The sequence below is a fragment of the Panicum virgatum genome, chromosome 7K, assembly GCF_016808335.1.
Source record: "Panicum virgatum strain AP13 chromosome 7K, P.virgatum_v5, whole genome shotgun sequence".
Taxonomy (NCBI): Eukaryota; Viridiplantae; Streptophyta; class Magnoliopsida; order Poales; family Poaceae; genus Panicum; species Panicum virgatum.
In genome coordinates, this window is record NC_053142.1 from 24,643,873 (window position 1) to 24,649,872 (window position 6,000).

General features: G+C 45.5%; 1 pseudogene; it reads right to left on the bottom strand.

Moving 5' to 3' along the window:
- The window catches only part of LOC120640036, a 38,937-nt pseudogene extending 34,493 nt beyond the window's left edge, over window positions 1-4,444 (bottom strand).
- Window positions 4,445-6,000: the final 1,556 nt, after the last annotated feature.

Below are 6,000 nucleotides of genomic sequence, written 5' to 3' on the forward strand. Positions count from 1 at the left end.
ACAATGCTCCCCCTGATCATCTGATCTCTTAGAAAAGCAGCGTGTCTTGTTTCTACGAATTTCGTATGTCTGTCAGGGCAGTAAAAACAATACCCTTTCGATTTTTCTGGATAGCCAATAAAATGGCAACTGACTGTCTTGGGATCTAGTTTCCCAATGTTTGGATTAAACACTTTGGCCTCAGCCGGACAGCCTCACACTTGAAAATGATTGAGCGAGAGTTCTCTTCCTGTCCACAGTTCATACGGTGTCTTCGGCACCGATTTACTTGGCACGCGATTAAGTATGTAGATAGCGGTTTTTAACGCCTCCATCCACAAGTTAATCGGTAGCGTGGAGTAGCTCATCATGCTTCTTACCATATCCATAAGGGTACGGTTTTTTCTTTCTGCCACTCCGTTCTGCTGAGGCTCGCCCGGTGTGGAATACTGGGCAACTATGTCATTTTTCTCTAGGAATCTTGCAAAAGGTCCAGGAACTTGGCCATACGGGGTATGCCGACCGTAGTATTCTCCCCCACGATCGGATCTAACAATCTTGATCTTTAAATCATGTTGATTTTCTACTTCTGCTTTAAATATCTTAAATTTATCCAACGCTTCTGATCATTCGTTGATTGGATAAATATAGCCACAACGGAATAATCATATGTAAATGTTATGAATGAATCATAGTCATCTACAGTAGTGACAGGGAATGGTCCACAAATATCCATGTGGATTATTTCTAAAATTCCCTCACTTTGTTTGGCGCCTTTCTTTATGTTCTTGACGTATTTTCCTTTAATGCAATCGATACATTGTTCTAAATTTGAAAATTCTAACGGTGAAAGAATTGATGCTTTTACTAAGCGCTCTATTCTCCCCCTCGAAATATGGCCTAATCGACAGTGCCATAATTTCGATGAGATTGCATCAATTCTTTTACGTTTCTTAGTGCCATTCCCGCATGAGGAGGAATTCTCATTCTTAGAACTTACAACATTAACATTCTTAGATAATGAAAGTAATTACAACTTGTCTTGTCGGAAGGCAAGACCAACACATTCTTTATTAAAGTGTATCTCACACTTGCCATCTCCAAAATGACAAGTAATCAAATCATCATCCAACTTAAACACACTAATTAAATTTCTTTGTAGCGAAGGTACATAAAGAACATCTTTCAAATGAAGTACAAAGCCATTATGTAATTCTAAATGAAAATATGCTATGGCTTCAACTTTAGCTTCTTCTCCATTCGCCACTTTAATTCTTCTTCCTCCTCTTGGCCGGGTCTGGCTCATACTTGTCCCCTGTAATGAATTAGCAACATGAACAGTTGCTCCAGAATCAATCCACCAAGTGGATTTATCATAATTCAAAAACAAGGATTCATCTACAAAAGTAATGGTGTCCTCACCGTTCTTTAATAGCTCCATCAGAAATTCTGGGCATTGCCTCTTGTAGTGCCCTCTTTTCTTGCATTTGAGGCACTGGTCTTTATCAACTGGGAAGTCTGACCATTCTTTTTCGCGTGGAGGTGGTTTGGAAGGACCACTTTCATGCTGATTCTTGCTTGGCGGGAAGGGCCTCTTGTAGTTCTGGTAATTCTTTTGGAGGTTCTTTTTCTTTTGGTGCTGGACTTGAAAGACAAGTTCACCACCACCATTGGCATTTTCCAGCCTTGCTTCTTTCTGAGCACACATGGCAATCAGCTTCTCAATGTCCCAGTTTTCTGGAAAAGTGTTGTAATTGACGTGAAAAGTCGCAAACTCCTTTGGAAGGGACTTGAAAACAAGCTGGACAAGAAACAATTCTGGTAAGGGCATATCCATTGTCGCTAGTTTATTGGCCATGTGGCTCATCTCTAGGATATGATCTCTGATTCCACCACCAGTGTATTTTTTTTTGTAATTAGCTGCTCTGCAAGAATAGCAGCATAAGCTTTGACAGAGCTAGTGAACTGACTCTTTATTTTCTGGAGGTATTATGTAGCGGTGGGGCAAGCAGTGATTTCATTCTGATGGATTCTGAGATAGAACCTTTAATGATCAATAAGCACTTGCGGTTTGAATCCGCCCACGGTGCCATCTCCTTGTCATACAAGGTTTTTACTTCATCATATTTCTTCTGACGAGCAGTGAATGTCGCGTCAGCTTCATTCTGAGCCCTCACGGGCTTTTCTGATTCTTGTGGCCGAGGCGTACTGATGGCCAAATCTATGTTGGCCATCGCCAGAGCGATTTCTAGCTTCTGGTACCACTTCCCATAGTTTCTGCCATCTAATTCTGGGATGCCATTCAAAAGGTTCATAGTATTTGAACCTGAAATTCAGATTCAAAAATTTGTGAGGACAACAATAATATGCATGTATAAATTTAACTTTGGTCCAAATTAAAATATGCGATATTCTGTACATTAAATCTAAATCACCGTTGGGCAGAAAAAGATATAATGTATACAAAATTCTGAACAAAATCATAATATTATAATATCAACTTTGGTCAGAAATTACAATATCATAATATATTGAAAATTTTGAAAAATAAATTATATATGCCTCTATATCAATTATCTCGTTGGTTCAAATTAACATAGAGACAAAATAAATTCTTTGCAGCAGAAATATGTAAAAATTCTAAATTTCAGAAGCATGATTCTATAAAATTCTGTTCTAAAAATAATACATGTTGGCGCATTTATTTGTAGAGATTCAAATTCTAAATAAATTCATATTCTAAAATGCTTCTGAAATAAAAAAAGGAAAAATCTAATTTGTTACTGTTCATTTGGCCCGTGGCCAGTTCTGGCTCTCCACGGCCTACGCGTGCGCAGCGGTGCGCCCCCGCGCCCAGGCCGCAACCTAGGCCTGGGCCGGGACAGCGGCCCGCGCGTCGCCCCCTCTTGGGCCTCATCTGGCCCGTGCGCCGCCGGCCGTCCCTGGTCGTCGATCTGCTCGGCGCGAGATCGGACCGTTGGCCGCGATCTTCGCACGGACAAAACCAGAGCCGGCGGTTCACCCCTTCAAACCCTAGATCATTCTGATCCTCTCCCCCTTATCTTCACTAGTGCAGCGGAGGCCGCCTTTGGCCGGGCGGAGGAGAGAGCGAGCGGCGGCACCGCCGCCGGACCCCTCGCCGGCGTGCGCGCTCACCCGAGTGGGAGCGCACCGCCGTCGAGCGGCGTGACGGCGGTGCCCGAGTCCGCGCACCAGTTCTATCTCGCGGCCATGACCCGCGTGCGGGCGAGTGGTGGCCGCGGCTCTGACCCGCACGCCGATGAGCGGCGGCGGCCCGGTCGGGAGGTAGGTGTCCCCCCTCCCGGTTTTCTGTTCTTGGTCTAGGGTTAGGGTTTCTCAGGATTTCTAGGATTCGATTCTTGATCAATTCGAGATCGATTTCCTCTCCTTCTGTGTTCTGGGTGCGTGTACTCCAAAAGACCCGATCTACACACTAGATCGGGCATCTGATACCATTGTTAGATTCTACGTTCATGAATTTCTGAGTAGATCGAACTCTAGGTGACAGATCGGGTATGGGGTACGAGTTCTAGGCATATAAACAAGTAGTTCGACCCTACTTCTAGTGCAACAGAGAGAGAAGGAGGCGTGGAGAGGGAGGTGCAGACCATCTGCAGGAGGGGGCGCAGGGGAGCTCGTCCCGGCGGGCGCCATGGCGTCGATGGAGCCGAGGATGGAGGCGAGGAAGTCCGGGTCGGCGAGTCGCGGATACGGTGGTGGTGGTGGTGGACGGCGTAGATCCCGGCGTCCTTCAAGCCTCCACCGGCACTGACCGACGACGGGGTTGACGGAGGACGTCGTGGCGGCGGTGGTGGTGCTTCCCATCGGCCTAGCGCAACCCTAGATCGGTAGGGAACTGTAGGGTGGGTTCTAGCGGCGGTGAACTTCTGGTGCCGTGCCCCGGGCCCACCCCTCTTCTATATAGCGCTGGCAATGGGGGCCCACCAGCCATAACGGGCTAGGCGCCCCGATCAGGCGCGGTCAAGGGGTCCGACTCGGCCTTTGGGCCGAGTCGCGAGATCAATTCCAACACACGCAGGTAGGTCCCGTCCTCCAGCCTCACCATATCCTGCACACCCATGCCGACGCTGGCACACCTCTTGGTAGTGGTAGTCGTGGCCGCAGCAGCGGCCCCGTTCCTGCAGCACTCGGCGGCGGCCCAGCCGGTGCCCTCCTCCCCGGCCATGGCGCCTGGCGGCGCGGGCCTCTCCTCCTGCCCCCCCCCCCCCCCCGGCCACTCGCACAGCCTCCTGATCTCCTTCTCCAATAGCTGCATCCTCTTCCAGTCCCTCTGCGTGTCGCTGCTGCGCGGCAGCGCGTCCTCTGCCCCTCTCGGCGCCGGCTGCGGCGGGGCGCGGCGGCGGATGGAGAGGCAGGACATGAGGCCGGAGCATTCGTTGGTGGACACGGCCGGCGCCGGGGCCAACAGCTTCTTGCGGGACATGGTGGACGCTCGGTGCACTTTCGAAGTTGCAGGGGCTCCGCTACGGGCCTTTTGCCTTTTCTTATAGGTGCAGCAGTGGCTGATGGAGTGGCCCATTGGGGTTAGTTGCGAATTGCGATTCGTGAGGCGGCAGTTCGAATTCGAAACTTGAACTCGGAGGCCGTCGAACTTTTTGTGGGCGGCTTGCAGAGAGCTCGACGCGGCGGCGCCGGCCGTGGTGTACGGCGATGGGGCAACTGCATTTTGAAAAAAATAAGAGTAGGCCTTGCAGAATTATTTTATCGCACCTCAGTATAGTCGCTACCAAAAATCGCTAGAATGCCGTGTGCCTAGGTCTTTGCCGTGTGCTTTTTGTCGAGCACACGGCAAAGAGCCACTTTGCCGTGTGTCTCCACGAAAACGCACGACAAAAAAATACATACGGCAAAATCCATGCTTTGCCGTGTGCTGACACACGGCAAATACTTTACCGTGTATTTTTTTTTGGCACACGACAAAATCAATAGTTTGCCGTGTGTTATTTTCGGCACACGGCAAAGTTATTTTTTTTTCTCTTCTCACCTTGAAACTTTTTCTATCCATCATATACAATATGTAGTACCCCAAGTTAAAATTGGTTACATTTTTAAATTTATTCTATATATAACTAATTAATTGCATTTCAAGCAATTTTTTGAATCAAGTCATATTTGAACTGCAAGTGATTCAAATAATAGAATAAAATTAGTGAAAAATGATACTCATGTTATTTAGCCCAACTTGAGGTCTTACACGTGAAATGAAAAGAAATTTTCAACATCTTGTCTAGGAAACACGGCCACGAACGTGTGTTGGAATGATTTTAAAATTCTAAAAAAAGCAAATGAAGTCTGAAAATTATGAGATTTGGCAATATCTCATGATATCATATGTGGAGGCTATGGTAAAAATTCGAGTGGATTCTAAAATTTTGTCACGTACAATGCTTACAAATGGAAACATCTATGAGGAAGAATCAGAGAGTTGAGAAGGATGCGGTTAGATTTTGAATGAAAGTGATCATCAAATTTGGATTTGACTTCAAAAAAAATTTCTATAGCCAATAGATAATATAAATTATTTCATGTAAAATTTTAGTGATTTTTTGGAACTTTTTGATAATTTTAATGTATCAATTTCAATTACAGAATTTTTATTGATATAAAAAATTTTGACGTGTGTCGTGTGCCTTAGATCTGGCACACAACAAAGTAAAATTTAAATTTCGTAAACGATGTCGGATGGAAAAACTACCAAAATGAAAGTTGTAGATCTCAAAAAATTATGAAACTTTGTAGTTGATAAGTTTTTTTATTTGAATTCATTTAGGGCCTCAAATAAGCAAAATACACTCGGTTCAGTATAATATGTGGGGAAAAAACTGTAATATAGACACAAGTGAGAGTCGTACAATAATATTATATTATGTTTCGTTAGATTTTAGTTCTTATTAAAATTTTAAATTTGGCGGCTTGAAAAATTGGATTCAGGACTAGGAGCAGTCACACGGGTGTGTTTGGTTTGCTTTTGAACCACAG